The sequence below is a fragment of the Symphalangus syndactylus genome, chromosome 1, assembly GCF_028878055.3.
Source record: "Symphalangus syndactylus isolate Jambi chromosome 1, NHGRI_mSymSyn1-v2.1_pri, whole genome shotgun sequence".
In the NCBI taxonomy this organism is placed as follows: domain Eukaryota; kingdom Metazoa; phylum Chordata; class Mammalia; order Primates; family Hylobatidae; genus Symphalangus; species Symphalangus syndactylus.
In genome coordinates this window covers 36,165,521-36,184,016 of record NC_072423.2, presented here as the reverse complement: position 1 = coordinate 36,184,016, position 18,496 = coordinate 36,165,521, and the positions used below count along the sequence as shown (strand labels likewise).

Genomic DNA, 18,496 nt, shown 5'->3' with positions numbered 1-18,496 from the left:
TTTTTCTTTTATTATTTATTTATATATTTGTTTATTTGAGACAGGGTCTTTCTCTGTCAACCAGGCTGGAGTGCAGTGACACCATCATGGCTTACTGCAGCCTCATCCTCCTGGGCTCAAGCAATCCTCCCATCTCAGCCTCCTGAGTAGCTGGGACTACAGGGGCGTGCCACCATGCCTGACTAATGTTTATATTTTTTGAAGAGATCTGGTTTCACCATGGTCCCCAGGCTGGTCTCAAACTCCTGAGCTCAAGCAATCTGCTGGTAGGGCTTTTTCTTATTGTTACCGTCTGTATTGATTTGTTCAGGTTGCCAAAACAAAGTACCACAAACTGAGTGGCTTCTTACACAACAGAAATTTATTGTCCACAGCGCTGGAGGTGAGAAGTTTGAAATCAAGGTATTGGCAGGGTTTGTTTCCTCTGAGGGGAAGATCTGCTCCAAGCCTCTCTCCTTGGCTTGTATGGCCATATTCTCCCTGTCTGTTCACATCATCATCCTCTGTGCATGTCTTCATGTCCAAATTTCCTCTTTTTTATAAAGACAATTGTCATATTGGTTTAGGGCCCAGCGAATGACCTCATTTTAACTTGATTACCTCTGTAAAGACCCTATCTCCAAATAAGTCACATTTTGAGGTATTGGGGGTTAGGACTTTGAAATATAAATGGGGGGGTGAGCACAGTTCAACTCCTGACACCCCTCCTGGTGTTGCATTTCAGTAGAAGACCAGTGAGCCTCAGGTAGGAACCTGGAAAGCCCCACTGTCTTGTTTCCTCCCATCTTCCTTTCCCTCAATGGCTTTCAACTCTGATTCACATTAGAATTATCCAAGGAGTTTTTAAAATTTCTGATTCTGAACCCCACCCCTAGACCAACTAAATCAGAAGAAAACTTGCAGGGAAACTTAATCCAAGAAGGGATCAAGGGAGGCTTCCAATGGGAGGGGATTCGTTCACTACATTTTGAAAAATGAATGGATGATTGAGATAGAGAATAATGAGAGGTGTAGAAAGAAGAACATCATAACCAAAGACTTAGTGGTGTCAGACAACATGGGTGGGCTGGCAGGGCTTGTGTGTGTCCTGATGGCAGAGGGAGGGGTGGGGGTCACACACAGGGGCACAGGAGCAACCCTACAGGCAGCTGTTGCTGTGAGATAAACTTCCAAGCAGGAGGTGCTGAAAGATGAAGCTGATGAAGCAGGCAGGGGCCAAATCAAGAGGGGATGTGTGCCTCATGCAAAGGAGCCTGGGTTTCCACATCAGCATTTCAGAAAGGGAGCTGCCATCACCCTGAGCTCACTCCTGACCATCATGTCAGGTGTGGCTACCCTCCTGTCAACTGCATCACCATCGTGATTCTACTTTCATAAGCAATGACAAGTGTGAGTTCACTGTTATGACAAAGGATGTCGTTGCCAATTCTGAAACTGCTGTGGATGGCAGTGAGGCAGGATAGAGTGGAAGAGGCAAGACCGGGAGCTGGGCAAGACAAGTGAAGTATAATGGATGGCAGAGAGCTGTAGACCCTAGTCAGGAGGGCAGACAGTTAAGAAATGCATTGTGTGGACTGGGCGCGGTGGCTCATGCTTGTAATCCCAGCACTTTGGGAGGCCGAGGTGGGCAGATCACCTGAGGTCACGAGTTCGAGACCAGCCTGACCAACGTGCAGAAACCCTGTCTCTACTAAAAATATAAAATTAGCCGAGGCCGGGCGCAGTGGCTCACGCTTGTAATCCCAGCACTTTGGGAGGCCGAGGCGGGCGGATCATGAGGTCAGGAGATCGAGACCACGGTGAAACCCCGTCTCTACTTACAATAGAAAAACCATTAGCCGGGCGTGGTGGCGGGCACCTGTAGTCCCAGCTACTCAGAGAGGCTGAGGCAGGAGAATGGCGTGAACCCCGGGAGGCGGAGCTTGCAGTGAGCCGAGATCGCACCACTGCACTCCAGCCTGGGCGACAGAGCGAGACTCTGTCTCAAAAAAAAAAAAAAATTAGCCGAGTATGGTGGCACATGCCTGTAGTCCCAGCTACTCGGGAGGCTGAGGCAGGAGAATCGCTTGAACCTGGAAGGAAGAGGTTGCAGTGAGACAAGATCGCGCCATTACACTCTAGCCTGGGAAACAAGTGCAAAACTCTGTCTCAAAAAAAAAAAAAAAGAAAAAGAAAAAAGAAATGCATTGTGTGGAGCGGGGCTGGGGGGTGAGGTGACCAGCTTGCCTATTCCACTCTATCCTGCCTCACTGCCATCCACAGCAGCTTCGGAATTGGCAACGACATCCTTTGTCATAACAGTGAACTCACACTTGTCATTGCTTATGAAAGTAGAATCACAGTGGTGATGTTCCTGCCCAGGCACTGAGGGGAAGTGAATGGTTTGGCAACAGGGTACAAAGGAAAAGGCAGAGCTGAAAATCTGGGCCTTGGAACAGCTTCATCAAGTCTGGTGAGGGAGACCCAATCCACTCAACTGCAGAATGTGCATGCCACCACTACATGGTGAACAGAGGACCAAGCTTTGCTGCTCTACCTACCATCACAGTAGGGGCACACGTGCTGCTCCCCTGAATGCAGCCAGGTTCTGGGGAGCTCATCTGCAGCTTCGACTCATTCTGGCAGCCTCAATTTTTCTCAAACGCCAGTTGCATCCGGGAAGGTGAATCCACTGTGCGTGGGTTTGTCCCCTCTGCCATAACAGTGTTGCAACATCACATGAAAGATTCCTATCATAATTTAACAATTTTCTAAATTATCTGGGAAGTTTATTTGGAGGTTTGGGAGTGCTCTAATGATGTACGATAAATCTCTGATGTAAAGTTCTACAATCTTGCAATTTACTATAAGCATCTTTGAAGTACGTGAGTTATTAATTTAATCTTATATAAAGGTTATATACAGAATCTGTACCTCAGTATGCTTGGCTGTATCCACATAGAGGACTTCTAAAACACCAAAACTGTCTCATTATACATTATATAGACTTGCACATCATAATGGCAGTTAATAAAATGAAATTCTATGTTTTCCTTTTTATAGTTAAATTTTCCTTTAAAAAAAACTTTCAGGAGATAAGCAAGAAAAATGCCTTGGCCTGGGAGATTAAAACATATCTGGCAAAATGAAAACATTGATGTAAATAACATGAAAATGGTTCTGTCTGGCTTTCCTGTGGCCCATTGTTAGAGATCAGATTGGCAGCTGCTTCCACAACTAATTGATTCTAGGAGATTTGGCAAGGCTTATACTTCTCTATCTCAGAAACTGGACAACTGCCCACTTTGTAAACACCAATGTAACAATATCCTTTAAAGTGCTTAAAATGCATTGGGAAAAATCCCTATCAAATAAAATATATGTAACTTATTATAGTACTTGATTTCAAATATTTATATGTAAAATACTAATGCCTGTTCTGATAAATACTTTATCAAATTCACAAAGTATGTCAGTATGTGAACGGCATAATCTAAAGGCTTATGCTGGTGTCTTCCATTTGCCCTCTAAGATCCACTCTCTATGGTTTTCCATCCAGCCCTGGACCCAGCAGGGGTATGTGGGTGCTGACCTAGGGTTTCCTTTGCCTTCTGGCTTCAGGTTGGGTTCAGCCAACCGGTGTGGGGTTATCAGCAAAAGATCCATAGGTGGGAGGAGAATGGAGACAGGTATTTATTCTCCCCATGAGTGTTCTCTGAATTGATACTGAAGGCCATAGTTCCTGTCAGGTGACCCCTTCCATAGACCCCTCACCCCATGACCTTCAATCTTTGTGCTTAGAGGTAATAATAACTGTTCCCTGAGACTGCAAGCCCCAGAGAACTCCATCATCATTTGCTATCTTCTGTAAACTCCCGTGTATTTTAAATAGTTCTTTTTATTAAATTCTCCTCCAGTGATCCAAATTGAATTTTCCACCTTGAATGGTAACAGCGCTACTACTCTTTTCCTTTGTGTTGAAAAGGAAGCATGGGGCAAAAGGTGCTGAAATACAATCTCTGCTTATAAAAAAAAACAAAAAAACAAAAAAAACCAAGCAATTCAGTACCACAAAGCTGCTATGTTAATACATCTCTTTTTCCTTCTTTTTTTCTTTCTTTCTTTTTTTTTTTTTTTTGAGACAGAGTCTCCCTTTGTTGCCTGGGTTGGAGTGAAGAGGCACAACTCAGCTTACTGCAACATCCACTTCCCAGGTTCCAAGGATTCTCATGCCTCAGCCTCCCAAGTAGCTGGGACTACAGGCATGTGCCACCAGGCCTGGCTAATTTGGTTTTTTGGGGTTTTTTTTGTATTTTTAGTACAGATAGGGTTTCACCGTGTTGCCCAGGGTGGTCCTGAACTCCTGAGCTCAGGCAATCAGCCTACCTTGGCCTACTGAAGTGTTAGGATTACAGGTATGAGCCCTGCGCCCAGCCTCCTTTTCTTTAAATAGAAGACAGTGCTCCAATTTTCAGTCAGCTCTGAATCACTCTTTATTGTTGTTTTTTAAAATTTTTTTTAAAAATAGAGATGGGGGGTCTCGCTATGCTTGCCAGGCTGGTCTCAAACTCCTGGCCTCAAGTGATCCACCCATCTCAGCCTCCCCGAGTGCTGGAATCACAGGTATGAACCACCATTCCCTGTCTCTAAGTCACTCTGGAGGTCAGTGCACCTGTAGCCTGTGAGAGTTTGTGGGATTATTCAGATATTGTTATTGCTTGGGTTGGACATTTTATACCCCCTTATGCAGCAGCCATCCTCTAATGTGAACTAGAAGGAGGAAAGTTTTTCTATTCTTTTTTTTTTTTTTTTTTTTTTTGAGACGGAGTTTCCCTCTTGTTGCCCAGGCTGGAGTGCAATGGCACAATCTCGACTCACTGCAACCTGGAGGAGGAAAGTTTTTCTTACTATTATTGGACATCGTTAAATAAATTTTGTTGTGTGTGTCTTTGTTCCTTCCCCCCTTATTTTATCCTCTTATTCTCTAAACACATTCTGTCACATTAAAATGCTAGACACTAACAGCTGGAGACATAAAAGTTTAGCCTTTCATAGTAAAACAAAAAAATTGTATCTATGTGCTCTAGACTGAATTGTGTTTCCCCAAAATTCACATGTTGAAGCCCTAACTTCCAACATGACTGACTTTGGAAATACAGCTTTTAGGAGGTAATTAAGGTTAATGAAGTCTCAAGGGTGGGGCTTATAGGATTAGTAGCCTTATATGAAGAGGACGATCTCTCTCTCTCTCTGTGTTCACCACGTGAAGACACAATGAGAAGGCAGCTACCTGGGAGTCAGGGAGTGGGCCCTTATCAGGAACTCAATCAGCTGGCACCTTGATCTCGGACTTCCCAGCCTCTAAGACAGTGAGAAATAAATGTGTGTCGTTTAAGCCACCCAGTCTATGATATTTTCTTATAGCAGCCTGAGCTAAGACAGTGTGTGCCTCACTTATGTCTATTGAAAATACAGGCCAGGTGCAGTGGATCATGCCTGTAATCCCAGCACTTTGGGAGGCTGAGGTGGGAGGATCGTTTGAGTACAGGAGTTTGAGACCAGCTTAGGTAACACAGTGAGATCTCGTCTCTATTTATAAAAAATAAAGTAATTAAATAATTTTTAAAAAGGAAAATACAGAAAACATCCTATAATGTCACAGCAATGTATGTTACCTGCTTGGCATATTTGCTTCTTGTCCAAACTCCCCTCCTCCCCTTTTTTTTTGTTTGCTTTTTTTTTTTCTTTTTAGAGACAAGGTCTTGCTCTGTCACTCAGGCTGGAGTCCAGTGGCACAATCATAGTTCACTGTAACCTTGAACTCTTGGGCTCAAGCAATCCTCTCACCTCAGCCTTCTGAGGTGGGACTGCAGGTGCATGCTACCCAGGTAATTTTTTTTACAACCAGCTAATTTTTAAATTTTGTTTTTTGTAGAAATTGGGTCTCACTGTATTGACCAGGCTGGTCTTGAACTACTAGCCTCAAGTGATCCACTTGCCTCAGCCTCCCAAAGTGCTGAGGTTACAGGTGTGAGCCACTGCACCCAGCCCAACCTTCCTTTTTTATAAAAACTCATGCTGATTTACTTTTTTATTAAAATGATAGATGCTTACAAATAAAAACTCAGAGTGCATAAAAAGGCAAAAATGAAAATAAAAATCACACCACATCCCATTGCTGAGAATTAATCATAGTTATTAGTTGAGCACCATTTGACAGAACATTTTTTAAAATCATGTATGTGATTAAAGAAATAGCTACAGAGGAGGAAATACTTTTGTAAAAATAGGACCATATGATAACTGTTTCATTGTTTGCTATTTGCCCTGAGGACCATTTTCAGAGGCTTCAAGTCATTGCTTTTTAATACTTTTAAGGCTTTTTAATAATTTCACTGGGGATAGAGTCAGCAGAGGTCCTCATGCTGTCATGCCAGAAGTCAATCTGTCAGGCAAATTAAAACAAATTTGAAGTTTGTTTTAATCCCAGGAGGACTCTTCTTGGCTATCTCTTCTGGTTCTCTCTGGTGAACTAAATGGTTTTGTTCTGATTAGTTAAGAGGAGATACCAACCTCCTCTTGTTTGCTTTACACCAAAATCTCCATTGTTTTCAAGGCACCCTTAGGCTTGAACGTCCCTACACCGTCTCAAAGTCAGTTCCTTTCTGCAGAACTTCAGGACTCTGTTCTTAAAGGCTGTCTCTCTCCTCATGGGCAGAACATTTGAACCAGTACTGTGGTGCTGGATGAGAATAGTGGCTGCTGGCCTTTTTAGCTTGCCTATCTTGGCATGAAACTTCTGCTCAATGAGTGAGCAGCAGCAGAGGTGATTGGGACCCTGTTGGTCTTGTTCTGCCAAGCCTAGGGTAGAACCTCTATCCTGGGAGTAGGGGCTAGGTAGAGGAAGGGAGTCCCCAAACTTTGGCCACACTCAGCAGAAATTTAGCTATCTTACTCCATTCAGGCTGCTGTAACAGAATACCACAGACTAGGAACATATATACCACATAAATTTATTTTTCACACTTCTGAAGGCTGGGAAGTCAAAGATCAAGGTGCTAGCATATTCAGTGTCTGGTGAGAGCCTGATTCCTAGTTGATAGATGGCTGTATGGCAGAATGACCTCACAGGCAGAGGGGTGCAGCAGTTCTTTGGGGTGTCTTTTATAAGAGCACTAATACCATTCATAAGGTGTGCCCTCATGACCCAATAAACTCCCAAAGGGCTTGTGTTCTAATAACATCACCTTGGTGGTTAGGTTTCAAAATAAGAATTTGAGGAGGGACATAAACATTCATTCTACAGCATAAGCCTTGAGAACCAAAGTTGAGTGTTCTAATATAAAGAGAGAGGTGTAAGCTGTACCATTTTCTATGAACTAGCCTTGGAATTCACAAAATATTGCTTTTGAAATAGTCTATTCATTGGCAATGATTGACTAAGGCCAGCCTATTTTTATTTATTTATTTTTATTACACTTTAAGTTCCAGGGCACATGTGCACAACATGCAGGTTTGCTACATATGTATACATGTGCCATGTTGGTGTGCTGCACCCATTAACTCGTCATTTACATTAGGTATATCTCCTAATGCTATCCCTCCCTCCTCCCCCACCCCAAGACAGGCCCTGGTGTGTGATGTTCCCCACCCTGTGTCCACGTGTTCTCATTGTTCAATTACTACTTATGAGTAAGAACATATAGTGTTCGGTTTTCTGTCCTTGGGATAGTTTGCTCAGAATGATGGTTTCCAGCTTCATCCATGTCCCTACAAAGGACATGAACTCATCCTTTTTTATGGATGCATAGTATTCCATGGTGTATATGTGCCACATTTTCTTAATCCAGTCTCTCATTGATGGACATTTGGGTTGGTTCCAAGTCTTTGCTATTGTGAATAGTGCCACAATAAATATATGTGTGCATGTGTCTTTATAGCAGCATGATTTATAATCCTTTGGGTATACACCCAGTAATGGGATGGCTGGGTCAAATGGTATTTCTGGTTCTAGATCCTTGAGGAATCGCCACACTGTCTTCCACAATAGCTGAACTACTTTACAGTCCCACCAACAGTGTAAAAGTGTTCCTATTTCTCCATATCCTCTCCAGCATTTGTTTCCTGACTTTTTAATGATTGCCATTCTAACTGGTGTGAGATGGTGTCTCATTGTGGTTTTGACTTGCAGTTCTCTGATGGCCAGTGATGATGAGCATTTTTTTATGTGTCTGTCGGCTGCATACATGTCTTCTTTTGAAAGTGTCTGTTCATATCCTTCACCCACTTTTTGATGGGGTTGTTGGATTTTTTCTTATAAATTTGTTTAAGTTCTTTGTAGATTCTAGATATTAGTCCTTTTCAGATGGGTAGATTGTGAAAATTTTCTTCCATTCTGTAGGTTGCCTGTTCACTCTAATGGTAATTTCTTTTGCTGTCCAGAAGATCTTTAGTTTAATTAGATCCCATTTGTCTATTTTGGCTTTTGTTGCCATTGCTTTTTGTGTTTTAGTCATGAAGTCCTTGCCCATGCTTATGTCCTCAATGGTACTGCCTAGGTTTTCTTCTAGGGTTTTTATGGCTTTAGGTCTAACAGTTAAGTCTTTAATCCATCTTGAATTAATTTTTGTATAAGGTGTACGGAAGGGATCCAGTTTCAGTTTTCTACATATGGCTAGCCAGTTTTCCCAGCACCATTTATTAAATAGGGAATCCTTTTCCCATTTCTTATTTTTGTCAGGTTTGTCAAAGATCAGATGGTTGTAGATGTGTGATATTATTTCTGAAGGCTCTGTTCTGTTCCATTGGTCTATATCTCTGTTTTAGTACCAGTACCATGCTGTTTTGGTTACTGTAGCCTTGTAGTATAGTTTGAAGTCAGGTCGCATGATGCCTCCAGCTTTGTTCTTTTGGCTTAGGATTGTCTTGGCAATGCGGGCTCTTTTTTGATTCCATATGAACTTTAAATTAGTTTTTTCCAATTCAGTGAAGAAAGTCATTGGTAGCTTGATGGAGATCGCATTGAATCTATAAATTACCTTGGGCAGTATGGCCATTTTCATGATATTGAAAATTGGCCCCATCTATTTTAATGGGCCCTCCGTCTTCTGAATGAAGACTTTTCGGCACCAGAGATCTATGAAGCTTTCCCAAAACTTATTGGATCAGCTGGTCACTTGTCATTGGTCAAAACTTTAGAATAAATGTTTCCCCAAATGCCCAGAAATGCAATCCTGTTGTTTACAGAGATCCTCAATCCTAATTCTACAATGAGGCTCTTAGTTAATTCTGACTTGGGGACATCCAGAAGTTAACCTTGACACCTAGCTGTAAGAAAAAGCACAAAGTAGAAATACAAAAAATAAAAATAAAATCTTTTCTTTCAAAGTCAGCTGGGTATGAAAAATGTGGAATTCATAAATAATCTAGAATTGTTCATGTGATGGTGTAACACGAGGAAATTAAACAGTGACGGATACAATTTTCTTCCACCCTCCTAAGGTCTCTGGCTGGAACTGACTAACACAGATTAACAAGAGAAAAGCATACAATATTAATAATTTTTTCTACCTGTACATGGGAATCCTCACAAGAAAAATGAAGACCCAAAGATGCAGTTAGAACTAAATGCTTATATACCATATTGGACAGAGTAGTAAATTGTGAAAATATGACAAGAAAAAGGGGCTTAGATTTGGGCAATGAATCATGGGCCCCGTCCCAGCCTGGAGCGGACGAGCCACCCCAGCGGTGAATGGGGAGGAGGCGGGAACTGAAGAAGCGGGTTGTGCCACCCGGGGACGCGTGCCCCCCCCCACCGCCCCGCCCCGCCCGTGGTCGGCGGGAGGCCGGGAGGGAGGAAGACGTGGAGAAGAGACTAGGAAGATATTGGTAAGCGCAACAAGCTTTGTTTGTACAGATGTCTCGTCTTTGACTTCTCATGTCTAGGGATAAGAATGTTTCTTTCCTCTTGGTGTAGTAAGGACATCTCTCACATGGGACTTCTATCTTCTGCTTTCAGGAAGAAAAAGGAAGGCCAGTGTGCCCTTCTTGCACCTGCTGTTTCTTAAGCGCTTTTCACCCAAAAGAATCAATATGCTATAGTGGCATGTTTTGAGGTGGTGTGCTCTGAACTCCTACCCTACCCAGTATCTATACTCTCATTCTCCCTTACAAATAGAACTCCTATAGTCTGTTAAAAGAAAAACTTTATCCTAATTAAATTTAACAGTGTTTACTTGAGCAAAGAATGATTCCACCAATCAGGCAGCCTCCCCAGCCAGAGTAGGTTCAGAGACACTTCAGTACAGCCATGTGGTGGAAGATTTATACAAAGAAAAAGGAAGTGACGTACAGAAAAGGAAGTGAGGTATAGCAACAGCTGGATTGGTTACAGTCAGCGTTTGCCTTATTTGAACACGGTTTGAGCAGCTGTCCCCCTTTCATCAGCCATAAGTCAGTGACTGGCACAAAAGTAGATTACAGTCTGTTTACACCTTCATTTAGGTTATAGTTTGTGACTTACAGAGAAACCTTTAGGCACAACTTAAAATATGTATGGAGGCAACTTTAGGCTAAACTTAAGTCTTGAGGATGCAATGTAACTGTCAGGCTTCTGAGCCCAAGCTAAGCCATCATATCCCCTGTGACCTGCATGTATACATCCAGATGGCCTGAAGTAACTGAAGAATCACAAAGGAAGTGAAAATGGCCTGTTCCTGCCTTAACTGATGACATTATCTTGTGAAATTCCTTCTTCTGGTTCATCCTGGCTCAAAAGCTCCCCCACTGAGCACCTTGCGACCCCCACCCCTGCCCGCCAGAGAACAACCCCCTTTGACTGTAATTTTCCTTTACCTACACAAATCTTATAAAACGGCCCCACCCCTATCTCCCTTAGCTGACTGTCTTTTCAGACTCAGCCCGCCTGCACCCAGGTGAAATAAACAGCCCTGTTGCTCACACAAAGCCTGATTGGTGGTCTCTTCACATGGACGTGAGTGAAATTTGGTGCTGTGACTCGGATTGGGGGACCTGCCTTGGGAGATCAATCCCCTGTCCTCCTGTTCTTTGCTCCATGAGAAAGATCCACTTACGACCTCTAGTCCTCAGACTAACCAGCCCAAGGAATATCTCACCAATTTTAAATCAGGTAAGCGGCCTCTTTTTACTCTCTTCTCCAACCTCTCTCACTGCCCCTCAACCTCTTTCTCCTTTCAATCTTGGAGCCACACTTCAATCTCTCCCTTCTCTTAATTTCAGTTCCTTTCCTTTTCTGGTGGAGACAAAAGAGACGCGTTTTATCTGTGAACCCGAAACTCCGGCACCAGTCACAGAATATGGAAGACAGTCTTCCCTTGGTGTTTAATCACACAGGGATGCCTGCTTGATTATTCACCCACATTTCTTTGGTGTCTGATCACCACAGGGACACCTGCCTTGGTCATTCACCCACATTCCCTTGGTGGCAAGTCAATTGCGGGGACGCCTGCTTTGGCTGCTCACCCACATTGCAGCCCAGGGCTGCTCACCCACCCCTTCTCTCCGTGTCTCTACCCTCTCTTTTCTCTCCACTTTCCTGGGGGGCAAGCACCCCCCACTCCTTCTCTCCATGTCTCTACCCTCTCTTCTCTGGACTTGCCTCCTTCACTATGGGCAACCTTCCACCCTCCATTCCTCCTTCTTCTCCCTTAGCCTGTGTTCTCAAAACCTCAACTCACACCTGACTTAAAACCTAAATGCCTTACTTTCTTTTGCAATGCCACTTAACCCCAGTACAAACTCGACAATGGTTCCAAATAGCCAGAAAACGGCACTTTCGATTTTTCCATCCTACAAGATCTAAATAATTCTTGTTGTAAAATGGGCAAAAGGTCTGAGGTGCCTGACATCCAGGCATTCTTTTACACATCGGTCCCTCCCTAGTCTCTGTTCCCAATGCAACTCATCCCAAATCTTCCTTCTTTCCCTCCCGTCTCTCCCCTCAGTCCCAACCCCAAGTGTTGCTGAGTCTTTCCAATCTTCCTTTTTTACAGACCAATCTGACCTCTCCCCTCCTCTCCAGGCTGCTCCTCGCCAGGTCAAGCTAGGTCCCAATTCTTCCTCAGCCTCCGCTCCTCCACCCTATAATCCTTTTATCACCTCCTCTCCTCGCACCTGGTCCAGCTTACAGTTTTGTTCTGGTCCGGCTTACAGTTTTCGTTCCGCGACTAGCCCTCCCCCACCTGCCCAGCACTTTCCTCTTAAAAAGGTGGCTGGAGCTAAAGGCATAGTCAAGGTTAATGCTTTTTCTTTATCCAATCTCTCCCAAATCAGTTAGAATTTAGGCTCTTTTTCATCAAATATGAAAAACCCAGCCCAGTTCATGGTCTGTTTGGCAGCAACCCTGAGATGCTTTACAGCCCTAGACCCTGAAAGATCAGAAGGCCGTCTTATTCTCAATATACATTTCATACCCAATCTGCTCCCAACATTAAATAAAGCTCCAAAAATTAAAATCCGGCCCTCAAACCCCACAACAGGACTTAATTAACCTCGCTTTCAAGGTGTACAATAACAGAGTAGAGGCAGCCAAGTAGCAACGTATTTCTGAGTTGCAATTCCTTGCCTCCCCTGTGAGACAAACCCCAGCCACATCTCCAGCACACAAGAACTCCAAACGCCTGAACCGCAGCTACCAGGGGTTCCTCCAGAACCTCCTCCCCCAGGAACTTGCTACAAGTGCCAGAAATCTGGCCACTGGGCCAAGGAATGCCCGCAGCCCGGGATTCCTCCTAAGCTGTGTCCCATCTTTGCAGGACACCACTGAAAATTGGGCGGTTCAACTCACCTGGCAGCCACTTCCAGAGCCCCTGGAACTCTGGCCCAAGGCTCTCTGACTGACTCCTTTCCAGATCTTCTTGGCTTAGTGGCTGAAGAATGACGCTGCCCGATCGCCTTGGAAGCCCCCTAGACCATCATGGATGCCGAGCTTTGGGTAACTCTCACAGTGGAGGGTAAGTCCATTCCCTTCTTAATGAATATGGAGGCTACCCACTCCACATTACCTTCTTTTTAAGGGCCTGTTTCCTTTGCCTCCATAACTGTTGTGGGTATTGATGGCCAGGCTTCTAAAACTCTTAAAACTCCCCAACTCTGGTGCATTCTTTTATGCACTCCTTTTTAGTTATCTCCACCTGCCCAGCTCCCTTATTAGGTCGAGACATTTTAACTAAATTATCTGCTTCCCTGACTATTCCTGGGCTACAGCCACACATCACTGCCGCCTTCTCCCCCAGCTCAAAGCCTCCTGCACATCCTCCCCTTGTATCTCCCCACCTTAAACCACAAGTATAGGACACCTCCACTCCCTCCCTGGCAACCAATCACATGCCCTTACCCCGCTCAACACCAATATTCCATCCCACAGCACACTTTAAAAGGATTAAAGCCTGTCACCACTCTCCTGTTACAGCATGGCCTTTTAAAGCCTATAAACTCTCCTTATAGTTCCCCCATTTTACCTGTCCCAAAACCAGACAAGGCTTACAGGTTAGTTCAGGATCCACGCCTTATCAACCAAATTGTTTTGCCTATCCACCCCATGGTGCCAAACCCATATACTCTCCTATCCTCAACACCTCCCTCCACAACCCCTCCACAACCCATTATTCTGTTCTGGATCTCAAACACGCTTTCTTTACTATTCTTTTGCACCCTTCATCCCAGCCTCTCTTCACTTTCACTTGGACTGCCCCTGACACCCATGAGGCTCAGCAAGTTACCTGGGCTGTACTGCCACAAGGCTTCACAAACAGCCCCCATTACTTCAGTCAAGCCCAAATTTCTTCCTCATCTGTTACCTATCTCAGCATAATTCTCATGAAAACACACACCCTCTGCCTGCCAATCGTGTCCGACTGATCTCTCAAACCCCAATCCCTTCTACAAAACAACAACTCCTTTCCTTCCTAGGCATGGTTAGTGAGGTCAGAATTCTTACACAAGAGTGGGGACCATGCCCTGTAGCCTTTCTGTCCAAAGAACTTGACCTTACTGTTTTAGCCTAGCCTTCATGTCTGCGTGTAGCAGCTGCCGCTGCTTTAATACTTTTAGAGGCCCTCAAAATCACAAACTATGCTCAACTCATTCTACAGTTCTCATAACTTCCAAAATCTATTTTCTTCCTCATACCTGACACATATACTTTCTGTATGGGGAAAAGAAAGCGAGATCAGATTGTTACTGTGTCTGTGTAGAAAGAAGTAGACATAGGAGACTCCATTCTGTTCTGTATTAAGAAAAATTCTTCTGCCTTGAGATGCTGTTAACCTGTAACCCTAGCCCCAACCCTGTGATCCCTGAAATGTGTGCTGTGTCAACTCAGAGTTAAATGGATTGTGCAGGGTGTGCTTTATTAAACAAATGCTTAAAGGCAGGATGCTTGTTAAGAGTCATCACCATTCCCTAATCTCAAACCACTTCCTAATCTCAAGTACCCAGAGACACAAAATACTGCGGAAGGCCGCAGGGACCTCTGCCTAGGAAAGCCAGGTATTGTCCAAAGTTTTACCCCATGTGATAGTCTGAAATATGGCCTCGTGGGAAGGGAAAGACCTGACCGTCCCCCAGCCCAACACCCGTAGAGGGTCTGTGCTAAGGAGGATTAGTAAAAGAGGAAGGAACACCTCTTTGCAGTTGGCATAAGAGGAAGGCTTCTGTCTCCTGCTCGTCTCTGGGCAATGGAATGTCTCGGTGTAAAGCCGATTGTATATTCCATCTACTGAGATAAGGGAAAACCACCTTAGGGCTGGAGGTGGGACATGCTGGCAGCAACACTGCTCCTTAAGGCATTGAGATGTTTATGTATATGCACATCAAAAGCACAGCACTTTTTTCTTTACCTTGTTTATTATGCAGAGACATTTGTTCACGTGTTTACCTTCTGACCTTCTGTCCACTATTGTCCTGCCATGCCCGATAATGATCAATAAATACTAAGGGAACTCAGAGGCCGGTGCCAGCGTGGATCCTTTGTATGCTGAACGCCAGTCCCCTGGGCCCCCTTTTTCTTTCTCTATACTTTGTCTCTGTGTCTCTTTCTTTTCCAAGTCTCTCATTCCACCTAACAAGAAACACCCACAGGTGTGGAGGGGCAACCCACCCCTTCATTTCTGCCCCCTCCTCTACCTCTCAGCAAGCTGAACTCATTGTCTTAACTCGAGCCCTCACCCTTGAAAAGGAATTATGCATCAATATGTATACTGACTCTAAATATGCCTCCCATATCCTGCACCACCATGTTGTTATATGGGCTGAAAGACATTTCCTCGCTATGCAAGGGTCCTCCATCATTAATGCCTCTTTAATAAAAACTCTTCTCAAGGCCGCTTTACTTCCAAAGGAAGCTGGAGTCATTCACTACAAGGGCCATCAAAAGGTATCAGATCCCATGCTCAGGACAATGCTTATGCTGACAAGTTAGCTAAAAAAGCAGCTAGCTTCCAACTTCTATCCCTCAAGGCAGTTTTTCTCCTTCTCATCTGGCCACTCCCACCTACTCCCCCACTGAAACTTTCACCTATCAATCTCTTCCCACACAAGGCAAATGCTTCTTGGAACAAGGAAAATATCTCCTTCCAGCCTCACAGGCCCATTCTATTCTGTCAGCGTTTCATAACCTCTTCCATGTAGCTTACAAGCCGCTAGCCCATCTCTTAGAACCTCTCATTTCCTTTCCATCGTGGAAATCTATCCTTCAGGAAATCACTGCGCAGTGTTCCATCTGCTATTCTACTACCCCTCAGGGGTTGTTCAGGCCCCCTCCCCTTCCAACACATCAAGCTCGGGGATCTGCCCCTGCCCAGGACTGGCAAATTGACTTTACTCACATGCCCCGAGTCAGGAAACTAAAATACCTCTTGGTCTGGGTAGACACTTTCACTGGATGAGTAGAGGCCTTTCCCACAGAGTCTGAGAAGGCCACCGCGGTCATTTCTTCCCTTCTGTCAGACGTAATTCCTCAGTTTAGCCTTCCTGCCTCTACACAGTCCGATAACGGACCGGCCTTTATTAGTCAAATCACCCAAGCAGTTTCTCAGGCTCTTGGTATTCAGTGAACTAATGGTCTTTTAAAAACACACCTCACCAAGCTCAGCCACCAATTTAAAAAGGACTGGACAATACTTTTTACCACTTGCCCTTCTCAGAATTCAGACCTGTCCACAGAATGCTACAGGGTACAGCCCATTTACGCTCCTGTATAGACGCTCCTTTTTATTAGGCCCCAGTCTCATTCCAGACACCAGACCAACTTGGACTGTGCCCCAAAAAACTTGTCATCCCTACTATCTTCTGTCTAGTCATACTCCTATGCACCGTTCTCAACTACTCATAAATGCCCTGCTCTTATTTACACTGCCGGTTTATACTGTTTCTCCAAGCCATCACAGCTGATATCTCCTGGTGCTATCCCCAAACCACCACTCTTAACTCCCTCTTAAAGTAAATAAATAATCTTTGCTGGCAGGGCTATGCTGAGCCTCCTTAGGCACTCTCTAATTGGATGTCCTGGGTCCTACCAATTCTTAGTCCTTTAAAACCTGTTTTTCTCCTGGTCTTATTCCGTTCTTTTTTCAATTCATATAAAACCGTATCCAGGCCATCACCAATAATTCCATACGACATATGTTTCTTCTAACAACCCCACAATATCACCCCGTTAACACAAAATCTTCCTTCAGCTTAATCTCTCCCACTGTGGGTTCCCACGCCGCCCCTAATCCCGCTTGAAGCAGCCCTGAGAAACATCGCCCATTATCTCTCCATACCACCCCCAAAAATTTTCGCCACCCCAACACTTTACCACTATTTCGTTTTATTTTTCTTATTACTATAAGAAGATAGGAATGTCAGGCCTCTGAGCCCAAGCTGAGCCATCATATCCCCTGTGACCTGCATGTATACATCCAAATGACCTGAAGTAACTGAAGAATCACAAAAGAAGTGAAAATGGCCTGTTCCTGCCTTAACTGATGACATTACCTTGTGAAATTCCTTCTCCTAGCTCATCCTGGCTCAAAAGCTACCCCACTGAGCACCTTGCAACCCCCCCACCCCTGCCCGCCAGAGAACAACCCCCTTTGACTGTAATTTTCCTTTATCTACCCAAATCTTATAAAACGGCCCACCCCTATCTCCCTTAGCTGACTGTCTTTTTGGACTCAGCCCGCCTGCACCCAGGTGAAATAAACAGCCTTGTTGCTCACACAAAGCCTGTTTGGCGGTCTCTACACGGACGTGAGTGAAAGTAACTGTCCAGATTACATTTTTTACAAAAGATTTTTTTCAGTCTCCTTCACAGATGGGAGTGACCAGTGAGATGCAGATGGAAGCCACTGGGTGTGGTTCCACCCCAGTGAATATCGCAGTGGAGCCAAGAGATGGACAGAACCTGGCAGCGCCACCACTCCAGCCCTGGGTGCTTTTCCCTCTTTTTCAACAGGGAGAATTAAACTTTTGTTTTTCTTAAATTTATATTTGCTCTTATGTGGCAGGCCAGGTCTCACTAACAGCTGAACAGACAGGCCTCTGTAACCACTGTTTCAGCACTGGTTAAGTTAAATATTAAAAGCTGAAAAAGCCAGTGTCTTTATACAAAGGCTGGAATGTAACAAAAGCCCACCAAGAGTTTTGCCCAGGCCTTTCCTGGGCCTTGAAGCATAACAAGATAAAGAAGGAATTCTTAACAGGACCTGTTCAAGATTAAACAAGTTTTTATTTGGGGTCTGAAGAAACTCCCCCAGACCTCCATAAACAAGTTTATCGGGGGTCTGAAGGAACTGCCCAAACCTTCATGATTTAGCAGGAGACAACACAAGGGTAATCACCTCTGGCACCTGCACCCATCTAGATTAAGTAAATTTACTTAAATAAAGACCTTCCTTAGGACTGATCTTAGTTACAGATTAAAAGAAGTTAATCATTTACGTCTTTACACACATGCACACTTACATGTAGACAGATAGCTTAGAAGGTATATAAGCTCTGGAAAACTTTGTAATTTTGAGTCGATTTGGCGATATTTTCCAGGCCTTTTCCCTGTACCCGGTTACCGAAATAAACTCTTCTTTCCCAGTTCATCATGAGAATAAGCAGCCCGACCCTTGGTTTGGCCCAGGAACACTTACAGAGGCTGTAAGACCCAGAAGACAGGGTCACTGTTTCTTCCACACAAACTTGGCTGCTCCTTGGAATTCTCTGGGGTGTTTTTACAAATACTAAGGCTTGTGCCTCATTTCCCCAGTGTCTGATTTCACCGACTTGAGGTGTACTCTAGGCACTGAGACTTGTAATAGCTGCCCCTGGCGACTCTAAGGTGCAGCAAATGTCGAAGACCACGTCTTGGCGACGCCAGGTCCCTGGCTGGGCTGCGATCGAGACCGCATGGCCCACTGAAACCTCCCCGGACTGGTTAGCGCGGGAACAGCACCTCTGGGGCATCTTTTCGTCCGGAAGCCCCGCCTTCGCCCTCGCCCCG

At 44.5% G+C, this 18,496-nt stretch overlaps 2 long non-coding RNA genes across 2 annotated transcripts in view; both read right to left on the bottom strand.

Moving 5' to 3' along the window:
- LOC129493226 (uncharacterized) overlaps positions 1-18,496 on the bottom strand; it is a 51,763-nt gene that overhangs the window by 29,533 nt on the left and 3,734 nt on the right. The gene's annotated exons all lie outside the window — the stretch shown is intronic.
- LOC134736768 (uncharacterized) lies at positions 4,765-18,495 on the bottom strand. The gene is made up of 2 exons (XR_010121010.1): positions 18,147-18,495; positions 4,765-9,306 (listed from the first exon to the last, which is right to left on the bottom strand). It is a non-coding gene; the product is annotated as an uncharacterized lncRNA (long non-coding RNA).